The 15,092-nt window shown below is 38.8% G+C and overlaps 1 protein-coding gene and 1 pseudogene across 1 annotated transcript in view; one reads left to right on the forward strand and one right to left on the reverse strand.

Moving 5' to 3' along the window:
- The window catches only part of TAFA5 (TAFA chemokine like family member 5), a 540,296-nt gene that overhangs the window by 10,618 nt on the left and 514,586 nt on the right, over window positions 1-15,092 (reverse strand). The window lies entirely within an intron of this gene.
- Window positions 8,254-9,148, forward strand: LOC136613157 (actin, cytoplasmic 1-like; annotated as a pseudogene).

Below are 15,092 nucleotides of genomic sequence, written 5' to 3' on the forward strand. Positions count from 1 at the left end.
TGCTCGAGTCCGTGTTATTCGAGTTGAGCTTTTCGTAAAATTCGAGAGCTCTACTCGAGTAACGAACCCCTTTGAGTACAATGGGAGACTTGAGCATTTTTGTATGTGGGACGCCGGGTGCCTAGCTTTTTTTTTCTCTCTAGGTTATCTCTCTCTCTCTCTCTCTCTCTCTCTCTCCTGCCTGCCAGACAAGAAAATTGCCAATGAGGCGCGCAGCGTCGTGGCAGGGAGGGACCAAAACAGGCACATCACAGCGGGGAGGAGCCAAAAACTGGGGCAGGGTCGAAGATGGCTTGATGCTCGTTCGAGTAACGAGCATCATCGAGTATGCTAATACTCGAACAAGCATCAAACTCGGCAGAGTATGTTCACTCAACCCTATTAATCACCCTTTTTTTCAATATTGGCACCACATGTTCTATGTTCTATACTATTGCTATGCGGTGTTGTTTTTCCTCCAAATATAGTATTGTGCATTGTTCTAAAAAGTTCCACATTTATCTCATCTGTTCATAGAACATTTCCTAGAATCATTGTGGAACATCCAGGTAGCCCTGGGCAAATACCCTGTTTCCCTGAAAATAAGACAGTGTCTTATATTAAATTTTGCTCTCGAAGATGCGTTAGGTCTTATTTTTAGGGGATGCCTTATTTTTCCAGGAAGAATTCACATTTATTGTTGAACAAAAAAATGAACATTTATTATATACGCTGTACAGTAGTTGTCATCACAAACCAGCATAATCAGACAAACTGTGAATCCTATCATGAGTTTGTTGTTACTAGCATTATTTCCATGTACACACTGTCTGGAGACTGTAATGATCCCCCCTAAAGAATCAAAGTGACACACTGGTTGCCTGAGTCGCACACAGGGCCACAAAAAATAAGGTCTGTAAAGTACCTGGCTCCCTCATACTGTCTGGAGACTGTAACGATCACCCACAGCAGTTCCTGGACCACTTGTACAGCAGGTGTGGTATTGCAGCTTCCGGCCACCAGGGGGAGCTCATCCCAGCAGACTCCCACACCAGGGACAGAGCCAGGTCTTACTTTCAGGGGAGGCCTTATATTTAGCACTTCATCAAAACCTACACTAGGTCTTATTTTCAGGGGGGTTATTCTCGGGGAAACACTGTATGAGATGAATTCACAAGGACAGCAGAAGCTTCCTTCAAATTGTCCTTCCATGAACACTATTCTTATTCAGTTTTTTTCATAGTGAACAGTGTACATAAACAGAGGTTTTGATCACTTGTGAGTCTTCTGCAGGTTCTTTGCTGTTACCCTAGGGTACCTTTTTTTCAGGATTGTCCATTGTTAACTTGGAGTGATCCTAACAGGATTTCTACTCCTAAGGAGAGTAACAACAGTACTGAGTTATCTCCCCTTGTAGACATTGTATATAGCTGTATATTAATATTCATACAGTCTTTAGCAATGCTTTTGTAGCAGTTCTAGCTACATATGTCTCTATTACTTTCTAGTACATGTTTTCTGAAAGCTGTATACCATGAGGCATGCTTCACCCTCACCAGTCTTTTTTGAGAAGAAAAGATTTGTCAGTAACCAGGCTTTGTGTGCTTTGTGTATTTAATGGGTAAAGCACCTGTGAAACACTTATAATCTCATCTCTATAACTGTAACACCTATTGCAATTAGCTCTTGGATATATTATTAGCACAGAGATTCATTACTTTTTCTCCTTGTACTGTGAATGTTTATTCCTAGTTTTTAATATGAGACATGAATGTTACAACTATTTGTGTGTTATTAATTTAGTTAGATTAGGATTAGTTATTATGACCCTTAACTTTCCCCTATAGAAAGTAATGTTCAATGTAGCCAATGTCTGGTACTCAATGTTTGTAGTCCTATTGTAATACTGCAGATGGAATGTTTTCTAACACAAAGTATAGTCATGATTTTTTAAAAGTTGTAATGCAACAGAATAATATTTAGTACAATGCATGTATTTATATCTGACATCTTTAATCAAGTACAGTAACTGGTTTTGAATTCAAGTGCACATTGTTGTAGGAAAAATATATTTCTGAGTTAAACAAAACATGGAAATGAACAGTTTGCCATTGACTTTGAAGTACAAAGGATCTGAATGTTTTACCAGAGAACTGGGAAGAGTAAATCCACATTCTAATTAAAGAACAATGTCGGAGAGGAACATTTGTAGAATAACAGATGATTGACAGTATGTTATGCTGAAACTTGCTTTCATATTTGGCAACATTCATTAGAGGAGTGACTGATGATCACCCCAAGTCAACTAAAGAAAATAATGAAATGCAGATAGATTGTATTGTATACAGAAGTATACCAAACAACATTTTTCATTGTATGAACTTGTATAACTGATTGATCAATTGTTAGTTTATTAATTTAATTGATCAAGTTCATGTTCTGGATATGACATCTTTTGTAAAGCTGTTTTTTTTTTTTTGAAGTGCCAATCTGTGAAGTCAAAAATCCTGTCAATGATTCAAGCTGGCATATATGTTTATGGGGCCGATTGGTCATGTATTTTGCCTGGAAACGTCCTACTAGGCCGCCACTACTGTAAATATATCCTGGGATGGTCACTGCGGTTCATTATACACAAGGCAGAACAGTATCACTGACATGAAACTTGGAAGTCCCATGAGTATTACTGGTGTGTGAACAAACAAGTTTGGAGACAGATCAAAGTAAGACAGGTACTGCTGACCAGAGGAATGCTACATCAGGGCGGGTGAACTTGAATGATGATTGTGGAAATTGATGCAAAATGCACTAGAATATAGGGTAACGCCTTCATTAAAATATCATCATTTAAGCCAGGTGGTAAACACAGCTTCCCTTTATTTATTTTTATTTTTTTGTCAAATCGTTTTTATTCAGATTTTTCACATTACATTTTTCCAGCTTCCCTTTATTAAAAAAAAATAATTGGATCAATTCTAAGCTTTTGCCTTTTCTTTAGATAATGCTGGATTATACAACTGATTTTCTTAAAATTTTTGGAAACCCCATCTCAAGCACCCATTCATCGTAAATCCTCAATGTAATTATTCCCAAATAAGATCCCAGTTATGGAGGTACAGATAAGGGATTTCTATATCTCCTCTTTGTTTTTTGACCCACTCCTGGTTTTGGCTTACAAATATGATGCAAAGTACAGCCCTGTACCAAAAGCACATAAGTGTATAAAAACGCGCTGCATCCACAAAAGACACACATTTTTCATCCATGTGCAGTTCTGTATGTGGTCTGTGTGTCTATTTTTTAACTTCATTATGCCATTCATTATGATTTCCCGGGATCTACCTACTACTGTTGTATTATATTTGGCCTAAGTCTTAATTAGTCACACCTATTGTAAAGGCTCTGCTTACCCTTGTATTTTGCATTGTCCCCACCAGCAACTATTGTAGCTACAGCTAATGACCCCGCCTACTTGTGTTGGCCCTGCCTTCTGCCAATTTCGAACCCCCCTCCCCTTTGAACATGGAGTCACTTTTAGATTTCTTACCAGGGCCACTTTAAGTTCTGAATCAGCTCCTGTATGTGTACAAGGCTAAAGCGGATAACACAAGGAAATTACGATATTTCATCCACTGGCTGATTCATGGTGTCTGCCAGGAAGAAATATTGTCTGCTTTCCCAGAATGATATTTGTTGTACACCTGTATAAGTGTTTTGAATAAATTAACACGCTAAGTCAATTACTGTATCTTGACTATAACAAAATGTGAATGTATGCTCTGGAGTATTATAAAACCAAACTGAACTCAAAGAAGAGGCTTTTAAATTTGACAAGATGGAAAGACTTTGATATTTTTTCCTCCTGGAAAATGTTTTGCCAATGAAATTCTAAAAACTGCACACCCTGAGATTTGCCCCTGGAGACTAAATGAGTGAAAAGCTAAGCTTATATTACAAAAAATAATACTATGTTCAGCTCAGTCATACAAACCTGGAGAACCTCTTCAACGATGACGCAAAGCCAGCATGACTTTTCTAACTTTCTAATTTTAAAAATAAGCTAGGAGAACATTGGTCTCATCATGACGTTTAATTATGCAATAACAATAGTACAGTCAGCTCATGTTACTGTATTTGTTTCAGTATCACAATATTGCTATTTACTGCAGAGTAAGAATGCATTCCAAATATTGACCTACCATGCTAAAATGTACTACACCTCTAGTTGAGATAAAAGAGTAAGTTACTGTATTTTTTGAACTATAATGCCAGGCTCACATGGTGGGACCACATCCCGCATGTGGGAGGCCCGCAACAATTTACAGCTGTAAGCCCAGCTGGCAGCTCTGCGTGCCTGCTATTTCTCTTTTGCATATGATCATGGCGGCTTGCCGTCCATCACGTGCAGTCCAGTTTTTTCTCTTACATGTTTGTATTTCCAGTGTTGTCATTAAGTGATGACACAGATACCTGCAGCTCATATGCAATGTTAATTGCGTATGGGCTGTGGGTCGGATGGCCTCCATTGACTTCAATGCACACTGTGCGGAGTCCGCGGCAAAATACAGCATGTTGCAATTTTTCTTCCACTTGTGAAATGCGCAATTCAACAGGGGACTCTGGGACTGTCAGACCTCACCCCTGACTCTGGAGAATAAGATGCAGGCTGTTTCAGCGAGATCATTATTTTGACAACATGATGTGAACCTGAACAATATTAAGCAGGTGGGTTTAATGTTATGGTTGATTGGTGTAGATACAGTGGATATAAAAAGTCTGCACATCCCTGTTAAAATACCATGTTTTTGTTATGCTAAAAAAAAAAAACAAATATGAATCATTTCAGATTTATTTCCACCTTCCACAGACCTATCATTTGTAGAATTCCATTGAGAAACAAACTAAAATCATTTAGGGTGAAAAATAAAAATAACAAAACTAAAATAATGTGGTAGCATAAATGTGAACACCCTCTTATATTTAGGGATGTGGTTGTGTTCAGAACTAACCAATCACATTTAAAATCATGTTAAACAGTAGTCCGTACACAGATGCCAGCAGAAGCATAGGTCCATAGAGAGCTTACAATAATACATCAAAAGGATGTGATTGTTGAACAGTATCAGTCAGGAGAAGGTACCAAAACATTTCCAAGGCATTACATCTACCATGGAACACTGTGAAGATGGTCATCAAGAAGTGGATTAAATTTAGCACAACAGTGAGATTACCAAGATTTGGACTTCTCTCAAAAATTGATGAAAAGACCAGAAGAAAATTGGTCCGGCAGGCTGCTAAGAGCCCTGCAGTCATATTAAAGGAGCTGCAGGAATTTCTGGCAAGTACTTGTTGTGTAGAAAATGTAACAACCATCCCCTGTCTTCATAGGTCTGGGCTGTGGGGGAGGGTGGCAAGACGGAAGCCTATTCTAACAAAGAAAAACACCCAGGCCTAGCAATGTTTTTTCACAATGTACATCACGTCTGCCAAAAGTATGTGGGAGAACAAGTTATGGTCTGAAGGTTGACCTTTTTGGACACAATTCCAAAAGCTATGTTGGGTACAATGCAACACTGTGCATGACCAAATGAACACCCTATTCACAGTGAAGATAATGGAGGCAGCATTATGTTTTGGGACTGTTTTACTGCTGCTGGAACTGGGGCTTTAGTCAAGGTGGAAGGAAACACAAACAGTTCCAAATAGCAGCCCATTTTGGCAAAAAAAACCTCAAGGCCTGTGCTAAAAAAAACTGAAGAAAAAGAAGAATTTCACTTTTAGCTCGACAATGACCCAAAGCATATCTGTAAATCAACAAAAGATTGGCTTCACCACTAAAAGATCATTGTTTTGGAATGGCCTAGTCAGAGTCCACAGCTGAATGCAATTGAAAATCTGTGGGTTGACTTGAAGAGGGCGCTACACATGAGATGCTCTCGCAATCTGACAAATCTTGAGTGCTTTTGCAAGGAAGAGTGGGCAAAGATTGCCAAAAATAGATGTGCCGTGCTGATCGACACCTACCCAAAAAGACTGTCATAATGCCAAAGAGTCCATCAACAAAGTATTAGTTTTAGAGTATGCATATTTATGCAACCACAGTAGTTTAGTTTTTTTTTTTGTTAAAGATTTTGGTTTGTTTCTCAATGGAATTATACCGATAATGGATCACATTGAAAGTGGAAATAAATCTGAAATGATTAATCTCTGTTGGATTTTTTTAGCATGGCAAAAACATAGCATTTTAACAGGGGTGTGTAGACTTTTTACATCCACTGTATGTACTCTTCTGCAATAATAGCAAACATCAACAGAGTTGTTTTTAAGAATATGATTAGAAGCACTAGCAGGATGAGAAGGTAATTAAATGCAATGTCAAAGGGCTGTATATTTTATAGGTTGAATATGACACTGCCAAGCTGCAATATGAACTGCCTGTGGACAAGGTAATTTGAAACCTTTATAAAAATTCAATTTAAAGATTGGCTACTACTTACATTATAATGAGAATAAACATTTTGTGTAATAAACTCACTGCAGTCTGTTATGCATACAGTAAATTGTGAATTTAAAATAATCTGTGTACGCCAGAGCAATTCATTATCTATCTATCTATCTATCTATCTATCTATCTATCTATCTATCTATCTATCTATCTATCTATCTCTCTCATATCTATCTCTCTCATATCTATCTATCTCATATCTATCTATCTATCTCATATCTATCTATCTCATATCTCTCTCTCTCTCTATCTCATATCTATCTATCTCATATCTATCTATCTATCTATCTATCTATCTGTATATCTCATATCTATCTATCTATCTCATATCTATCTATCTGTATATCTCATATCTATCTATCTATCTATCTATCTCTCTCATATCTATCTCTCTCATATCTATCTATCTCATATCTATCTATCTATCTCATATCTATCTATCTCATATCTCTCTCTCTCTCTATCTCATATCTATCTATCTCATATCTATCTATCTATCTATCTATCTATCTATCTATCTATCTATCTATCTGTATATCTGTATATCTCATATCTATCTATCTATCTCATATCTATCTATCTGTATATCTCATATCTATCTATCTATCTATCTATCTATCTATCTATCTATCTATCTATCTCATATCTATCTATCTATCTATCTATCTATCTATCTATCTATCTATCTATCTATCCATCCATCCATCCATCCAGTTAAGCACAGCACTGTCACACACTGCGATGACATGGAAGCACCTCAGCCAATCACATGCAGCTCTCGCTGAATGAATGACAGAAGAGAGCTGCCTGTGATTGGCTGAGCCCCTGAGAATTGCATTGGAGAGCCAGGGACAGTGCTGAGAGGAAGCGGCTGAGCCCCAGCAGCTGAAAGAAGGTGAGTAAGTGGTGTCTATTATTTTTTACACCACTTTTCCTTCCCTGAAAAACAATTGCAGGATGCCGGTAGCTGGATCCCCTACCGCAGCTGTCATCTGTGACAGCTGTGGTAGGGAATTTTTTATTCTCCGCAGGGATGAAGAATTCCTTTGCTGCAACTGTCACACATGCGGGGACATGGCAGTGGTGGACAGGTACGTTTTTTTTTTTCCTACACTAAAATTTTTGTTTTTCAGTAAAGAGCTTATATTTAAAGCTCTTCCCTGAAAAACAATTACGTGGTGCCAGCAGACCATTGTCTTCAATGGAGCTGCCGGCAGCAGCCGCGGCTGCATTGAAGACAATGCGTGTATTCCCTATGGTGCACGCATGTCCTATCTTTGCAGGCACAGGCCTGTAAAGCACAGACATGTGCACACACCATAGGGAATGCATTGGTTCCAATAGAAGCATGTTTTTGTGCACGCGTATGCACGCACAAAAACACGCTCGTGTGAAGCCACCCTAAATGAGGAAAATTGGCTTCTACCTCATTGGTTTTTTTTGCCTTCCTCTGGATCAAGATTGGGGGTTAATAGGCTGAACTGTATGGATATATTTCTTTTTCCAGCCTCACAAACTATGCTATTATGTAAACATACTTTGAATATGCCCTTGGAAAGAAGTTCTGAGTCATTAGAGTGGCTCTGTGCTGGGCTCTCTCCTTCTATATAAGGTAGAGTGACAGCTCTCTCCCTAAGGTGAAAGAGCTGTCACTCTACATTATATGGATGGGGAGAGGCTACTGTGGTGCAGCATTTTAGAATATAAAACATACATGGGCACAATGTTCATACCTGTCCCAGATTCATGCCACCCATCGTTCAGACAACATGAACCTGGTTCCCATTAATCCCACAGCAAAAATGAAGAAGATAACACAGATCATGTTTGAGACTTTCAACACTCCTGCAATGCATGTTGCCATTCAAGCTGTATTGTCTCTCTATGCCTCTGGACATACAGCTGGTATTGTGATGGACTCTGATGATGGTGTCACTCACACTGTGCCAATTTTTGAAGGCTATGTACTGCCATATGCCATTCTATGTCTTGACTTGTCGTAATCTGACAGTCTATCTCACGAAGATTCTTACTGAAGTACAGTAAGTTATAGCTTTACTACTAGAGCAGAGAGAGAAGTTGTGTGTGAGATTAAAAAAAGCAGTGTTAATGTAGCTCTGGATTTTAAGCAAGAAATGACTACAGCTGTTTCTTCCTCTTACCTGGGAAAATCTATGAGTTGACTGATGTGCAGGTTATTACTATTGGTAATGAAAGATTCAAGTGTCCAAAGCCCTCTTGCAGCCTTCTTTCCTCGTTATAGAGTCATGTGGTATCCATAAAAAACATATAGCTCCATTATGAAGTGTCATATGGATATTCGTAAGGATTTATATGCCAACACTGTCCTTTTTGAGGTACCACTATGTATTGTGGAATTGCGGACAGAATGCAGGAAGAAATCACTGTGATAGCTTTGAGCACCATAAAAATAAAGAGTATTTAACCACCAGAGCGCAAGTACTCTGTATTGGAGGATCCATTTTGGCCTCTCTTTTAGCCTTCCAGCAGATGTGGATCAGCAAGCAGGAGTATGATGAGTCTGGGCTCTTAATTTCCTGTACTTGCACAGAAAGATCACATTGTCATGGTTTTCCCCTTGTAAGCGCTTTGGCTCAAGATTTTAAAATAACTGGAATGATAATGGCAGAAAAGTCTCCTTAGAGTATATCTAAGGACTGATTGCAATTGACAACCCATGTAATACATTGTTCTGAATTGTCAATCTGAATGCTGCTCAGTTGGAGCTCTTAAAATGGTTGTGTTGCTTATTTGTGCAGCTATGTACACAAAAATGTCTTATGATCTGCCTTAAACACTCTGTAGCTACTTTAAATTCACAAATGGGTTATGTTTATAACACTAAAAAGTTTCCATGGTTAGTGATCTTGGTAAGATGCAAGTGTGTGTGTGGGGGGGGGGGGGGGGGTCATCTGAGAAATTAAAGGACAAAAAAACTGTTTAGGAACATTTGTCCAAAAAATCATTGTGAATAAAAATGAATAAAAGTTGGGGAAACCTTCCAGAGCCATCACAAGAATTTTCCATTAATGGTCAGGACCAGCCCAGACCTCTTTTTGGAATTTCACTACAATCCACATATCCCAACTACTAACATCTTATGATAATTGAAAATTAATGTGTTCTTAACTGGCATATAAATGAATGTCCAAAATGGTAAACACTTAATGTAATTGTTGCATGTAATGCTAATACTATTAGATGTATGCACTCATTGCAAAAAAAAATATCAAGCACCTGCCATGATAGGCAACACAAATAGCTGCAGTATATTCTGGACATATTGCTGAGCTGTTATTGTCTATTGTACCACTACTAGGGGTAATTGACTGCCGTATGTGATGGCCCCCGAGACCATCACAGAAGCAATGTTGGCAATGTGCCCCTCCACAGCAAAGGCAGAATTGAGGTGCTCAACCCTAGCTTTCCAGATATGAAAATGGAAAATGGACGTCATCAGAGCTCGAACTAAACCTGGATTCGTCACTGAATAAAACCTTGTTCCACTCTGTAGCCATCCAGTTTCATTTTCACTGCACCCCTGCAAACAGAGGCAATCGTGGGTGTCAAAAACAGTACATGTAACGGGCACCGTGAGACCAAATATTCTTCTGTCAAGTACCTGTAACAATTGGGCCACCTGTTTCTGGATGGCATACAATGAAACTGTTGGAGCTGCTCGTGCTTGTCAGATGTTGGTTTGTTGAGAGTATCCTGAGCCCAGCAGCCTTGCGTGTGTGCCCTCATGCATCCACTAGTCCTAACACCTCCTAATAGTTGGATCAGAAATGGCCAGGTGGCGGGCTATTCATCATCCAGCTTCTCGAATTCCCATAATGTGCTCCCTCTCAAACTGTTGATTGGGTGAAATCTCTTCAATTGCTTACTAGAGGCATGTCATGTGGTCAACAAGCTCTACACAAGGGGAAAAAGAGGTCCACTACACACAAGTAGCTTCTGAGAGCCTTTTTATAGGCCAAGGGTGGACCACTTTTAGGGGCTTAGCTGCCAAGACCGTTCATCTAATCACACCTTAGCTCTAATCATTTGCATATCTGCCTGCATACAGAGTTTTGTAGAAGAATTACAACTCCTTCTAGGGGCTTGATTTTTTTTTTGACAAAGAGTGTATATTCATGTTTAGATGGCATTTAAGAGAGCTAATTAGGAAATATCTTTTTCACTATATATACCCATTGAGATTAAGCAAGCATTGTTTCTATGGTTTAAGTTATTTCCACAGCTCTGGCAGTGCTTTTCAAATCTGACCTACATTAATAATACTGTTCCACTCTACAGATTCCTTGATCAAAAACTGACATTTGTGTTGAAAGATGCCAAATTTTATAGAGATTCTGTGATAAGGACAAATGTCCTCAAGGCACTTTGTTTACCAAACAGTATTCCTCTGCTGAATAACCCTTTCTGTGTTGCAGATCTGACAGGATTTAAAAGAAGCAAAATACAGAAAATCAAAGTGAATTACGGTATATGCGTGCTGCATGAGTTAAATACCCCTGTTGCAGAGCAGTTTATTTGCAATACAGTATTGTATAACTCAATTTCTAACTCTACAAATAGAGCTTTAAGTAAATATAGGACTCTTCTAATTTCTTAAATGTGGCAAATCCCAAACAGACTGGATACAAAATATACATATCATATTTCTTAAGGACAACTATTGCAATATACACAAAAACATGTTTTCTCTGCTGAAGGTACCAATAGGTAAGCTAAAGGATAGATGATTTTGTAGTGTTCTGCACTGAAGATCGATGTGGAATGCTTTCACATAACACCTATGTATTTTATCCTCATTATCCTTGTACAGGATTTTTTTTTTTGAAGGGCAGTTGCGAAAGTCTAAAACTGCGTAGCTCTTTGTACAAATTGCAATGGGAGTAACTAATGGTTACTATAATGGTTTGCTCTGAGGTTATTAAGGTATCTAGAAAATGTCAATGCTGACTAGAAAAATGATAAGTGTTGAATAAATAGAAAATGTTGATATTGCTTCTTCCATATGAAATAAATCTTCTCTTTGGAAAGAATTATATAGTCAAGGTTGGACTGGTACACTAAAGCACCAAATGATTTTCTGGTGTGTTCCAATACTGACACAATAATAAGTATCAGACACCTAGAAGAAGAAAGATGATTTTGGAGCCAATCATTTACTACTATAGTCTATTTCGCATAGGTCATTGTTAATACAGCTATAAGTGTATAATGATAACAACAAAGATTACAATAATATTAAAAGTGGATGTCTACTTGTTCTGTGGTGGTTGTACCCTCAAAATCATATCCTCAAGTGTACCCAAGTAACAATTCTGATACTGTGTATGCTAAATAATGGGTAAGGTATGGGGGTTGTGTGGTTTAGTATGATATTGACTTTTACCTATCAGTATATTCAAACTTAAAAAAATAGAGCTAAGTGGCCAACGCAACTTCAATTAGTGTATGTAGCTAGTTACAATAAAATCCATACCATTAGTCGCTAAAGTCAAACTACTGTTCCCTCAATAAACAGAATGGAGATTAAAGGGGTATTGTGGACTTCACCCGTAATGAAGAACAGGAAGTGGAATAGAAGCACAGTGCTCCCATTGATTTCGAGGAAAGTGAACCTGGCTCTCCGACTTTCTCCTATGTCAATGGATGATGACATCTGGCCTGCTGCACTGGACAGTGGGATGGATGATCAGCTGATGGATGGGGATCCTGAGTGGCAGACCGCCGTCCATCAACTTCTGATGACCTATCCAGAGGATAGGTTATCAGTGTTAACAAAAGTCCAGAACACCACTTTATGGCTCATTCAGATGAGTGTGTTTTCCACGCTGCTAAGCAACGTGTAAACCACGCTGCTGACATGCAGTGAATTCTGCCCATGAACGGGCTGCCACTAGCTCTGCAGAGCAACCCATTCACATGTCCATGGTGCAGGCAGCCTGCTTCCACAGCCCCCATGGGAGCCTATGGTAAGCACCCTGGACAGCGCGTACCATGGAATGGAGCTGACAGGCGAGTTGGCACTCGCTGTCCATTTTTTTTAGAATCGCAGATTCTGCGTTTCTAAAAAGGGTCCATGTGAGCGCTTCCATAGCAACCTATTGGTCGCTATAGAAGCGTGATTTTACAAGCTGCTGTAGCAGCGTGTAAAACATTCTCGTCTGACCGAGACCTTAAGGCTCTAGAAAACAGAAATAGCAAATAATAACAGAAAAACAGAGTATAACAAAGAAAAAATAGCTTAAACGGATATCGATATGTTTTAGATACATTTCAGCTCAAATCATAATATTGGAACTTTTACAAAAACAAAATTGAAGCATTTCATGCTGTCTTTTTATTGTTATTAACTAAAAATACAATCTCAAATGCAATATAAAGATTATAAAATGAACGAACAAATGAAAAAAATCTAATTATTCTAGTTGACTGTCACTAAGAAGCTTTCAGCATCCAGTAAAATGTAATTACAATTCTTCACTTTGTTCACTATCAATTGATTAAATGATTCACTCATTATAAAGTCCCTGAGCAATTTATGGTTCGGGTCTCATATCTTCCTAATTTTATATAGGATTCCGCAGTGGTGTAGATTGTGCAGTGACACCATTTATACACTCACATGGTTTCAAGAAATAATTATGTGATAAATACTGACCTTAGTCAGTGAGAATTATTCTCTAAGGAAATATTCAAATGAAATATCATCTAGTTAGCAGAAAACATCCAAATCTGGTGGTAAACAAATTACAGTGAAGTAGACTCAAGTACTAGGAATATTTTTAATTGAAATTTTACAAAATTAAAAGTGGACAGTGTATATTCTATTGGAGATACTTTTAAACAACATGATCAGAAATCCTATTAAAGTCTATAGAACATGGCTGTAAATACCTTTGTTACTAAAATTGAATAGTATTGGGGCAACCATTTTAGTTTGCATGATTGCTCCATAGTTAATTACTAGTAATTATTAGGAAATTCTGGAACCAGTGTTTCTGGTGGTGCTATGCACCACACAGCTCTGCTACTTTGACGTCACACACACACAGCACTGCTACATGTACATCACATACAGCTCTGTTGCACACATTCTTCATCCTATAGAACTGGGATCGCAAGTAGCACAGCGCTCGGGATGAAGGACTTGTGATGATGTCACCATCATACTCTGCCCCTGGTCACATGATGGTGACATCATCGCAGGTCCTTCATCCCAAGTGAATGAGTTACATGCTCCACCCCTGATCACATGATGGGTCGACTACATCCCCTACAAACCCCCTGTGGCCTCAGTTGCTATGGAATACTAACGAACACTTAGCTGGACAGCAGCCATGTGCTTACAGGACCTGTGATGACGTCACCATCATGTGATCAGGGGTGGAGCATATAACTCACTCGGGATGAATGACCTATGATGACATCACCATCATGTGATCAGGGCCAAAGCATGTAACTTACTCACTCACAGACGGACAGGTGGTTGTTAGTATTTTGATTATTTGGTAGTTCAGCGTGTAAGGCATACCAGTGGGAAAGTCAGGAAACTGAGAGTTTGGTAAATTGCTGAGTATTGCAAATTCAGGAAAAAAAGGGTTCCAACAGAATAGCAGTGCCTGTTTTGAATTCCAAAATGTTAGAAAAAAAAATGTTTAACCTTTTTAACTATCACATAAAACATACGGGAGGTAAAACTACAGGAGGACAGGCAGGATTAACCCATTCTCGGGTGTTCCAGCAGATAGAAGCCCACCAATCTAACATTTATTACCTGACCTGCTAAAGGGATTGTGCCAAGATACACAACCTCTTCTAAAATGCAGGGCCCAAAACAAACAGATAATTGCCCTGGGTCGCACGTTTAGCACCCTTCGCAACCAGCTGATTTTGCCAGGGAAGCTGCAGTCAGCTACACATCCCTTGCAGCAGCTGGCAAAGGTGAAATGTAATATTACAGAGTACCCACTCAAATGAATGGCTGTTCTGTAATACCAGGACACCAAGCAGTCTACCAAAAAGGAAGCTGCTCTAAATAAGTGGCTCTTCTTTCTGGCTCATAGAGGGGATCTCAAGCAGAGCACCCAACTCTATGATATTTACATGTCCCAAAAGAGCATAGGAATGGGTTGTGTTCCTATTACAACCATTTTAATGGTGGGTAAATACCTTTATGAAGTAGCATTGTGTGTACTCAAAAGAACCGCAACAAAGCAAGAATCGAAATAACAACTTTATATAACTAACAAGTTATCAAAAATGTCTTAATAAATAATATTTTGGTTATGCTCCTATTTCTGATTGCCCTATAAGTCACTGCAACTCCATTATTCACTTGCAGTGAACTTTCACAGGACTTAATATAACTATAGGGAATGCAGGGAATGCAGTTGCATCCAAGCCCAGGAGCCTTAAGGGGCCCATAAGGCCTATGTTCTCCATTTAGGGAGCCCAGTACTATGATTAATATTATAGCATTATAGTTGGGGGGCCTGTTACAGGTTTTGCATTGGGACCCAAAAGCTTCAAGTTACACCTCTGCTCAATGTCTGTGGGACATATCTGGCCC

This window comes from Eleutherodactylus coqui, chromosome 2 (genome assembly GCF_035609145.1).
Source record: "Eleutherodactylus coqui strain aEleCoq1 chromosome 2, aEleCoq1.hap1, whole genome shotgun sequence".
Classification (NCBI taxonomy): Eukaryota; Metazoa; Chordata; class Amphibia; order Anura; family Eleutherodactylidae; genus Eleutherodactylus; species Eleutherodactylus coqui.